The 1,399-nt window shown below is 31.2% G+C and overlaps 1 protein-coding gene across 1 annotated transcript in view; it reads right to left on the minus strand.

Moving 5' to 3' along the window:
* fam184b (family with sequence similarity 184 member B) overlaps positions 1 to 1,399 on the minus strand; it is a gene marked incomplete at its 5' end in the record, with an annotated part of 23,337 nt that overhangs the window by 19,504 nt on the left and 2,434 nt on the right.

The raw sequence follows: 1,399 nt of genomic DNA on the forward strand, positions 1-1,399 counted from the left end.
CTGTATATATGTATATAAAAGAAAAGAAAAAGATGAAAAGAAAAAACGATAAAGGTTTGACTCCATCTTGAACACAAATCATTTGTTATATTGTTACATATTTCTGTAACAAATTTACCTTTAACATTCTCATAAAAATACATATTGATCGGGCATTTTTAATTTCATTCACCAGATCATTCCACAATCTTATAACCTGGACTGAAGTACTTCATTCCTTCAAACTAGTTCTAAACTTACGTTTAACAAACATTTCTATCCCTTTGAGATTATAACAACTTTCTCTTTTAGTAAAATGTAATTGGATGTTTGAAGGTAAGGTGTTTTTCTGAGCCCGATTCATATGTGATAAAATATAATCAACCAAATCATAGAACTTCAATAACTTCAGCTGATGGAATGATGAATTTGTTGGGTGTCTGTAATTCTTTCTGGTAATAATCCTTACTGCTCTTTTCTGTAAAAAACAAAAAATGGGATTGGTAATCGTTTTGCATGCTTTACTTCTACATCTAAAACCTCAACAAATTCTGCAACAAATAATAAAACCATCTAAAAAAATCTACATTTTTGTTTCAAAGTTATTTAAGATCTAAGGAGTAGGTGCAAGTGGAGTGAGCGGCATGCGTACTCTTTGAAAACGACCAGACTGTCGTCATAAAGGCCATTTAGCTCGAGACATTCAAACATCAGTGTGTATGTGGTGAAACATCATTATCAGRCTGCTCTGCTGAGACCAGGCAGGTTGGAGCCAAAATTCTGGCTTCTTTATTCTCTGCATCACTCGGATTAGTGAAGACGCTGCGGAAACTCACTGAAAATCAAATGTATGCTTTTAGCAGAGTTGWAAAGTAACTAAGTACAAATACTTTGTTACTATACTTAAGTACAATTTTGGGTATCTGTACTTTACTTGAGTAATTATTTTTCAGCCTACTTTTTACTTCTGCTTCTCACATTTTCATACAGTTATCTGTACTTTCTACTCCTACATTTTAAAAAAAGGCAATAATAGAAAGTCATTACTTTTATTTCATTTTTGCTTGTTTTCATTGCAGCTTGTTATTGTAAAAAATAAATACTATCCATACAAACTGTGTCTCCTACATAGTGAATTTAATTGTGGTTAAATGAGAAATATAAATACATAAAACTGATACTGTATTAGTTGTACACAAACAAATCATGACTCCAGTAGGACATAATCAATAAAATAAAAGGACTGTACTTAAGAAGTATTTGTATTTCATGAATTGCATTATTGCATTTGGCCGCAGCCCTCAGATAGATTTTTATTTTGGGGAAAAAATTATGCACCCTTGATATTTGTATATAAACTGAAACAGCTAGACTAGTGCATCCTAAATTTAACATTAATTATTTTAATACAACATAGTCA

This window comes from Austrofundulus limnaeus, unplaced genomic scaffold (genome assembly GCF_001266775.1).
Source record: "Austrofundulus limnaeus strain Quisiro unplaced genomic scaffold, Austrofundulus_limnaeus-1.0 Scaffold99, whole genome shotgun sequence".
Taxonomy (NCBI): Eukaryota; Metazoa; Chordata; class Actinopteri; order Cyprinodontiformes; family Rivulidae; genus Austrofundulus; species Austrofundulus limnaeus.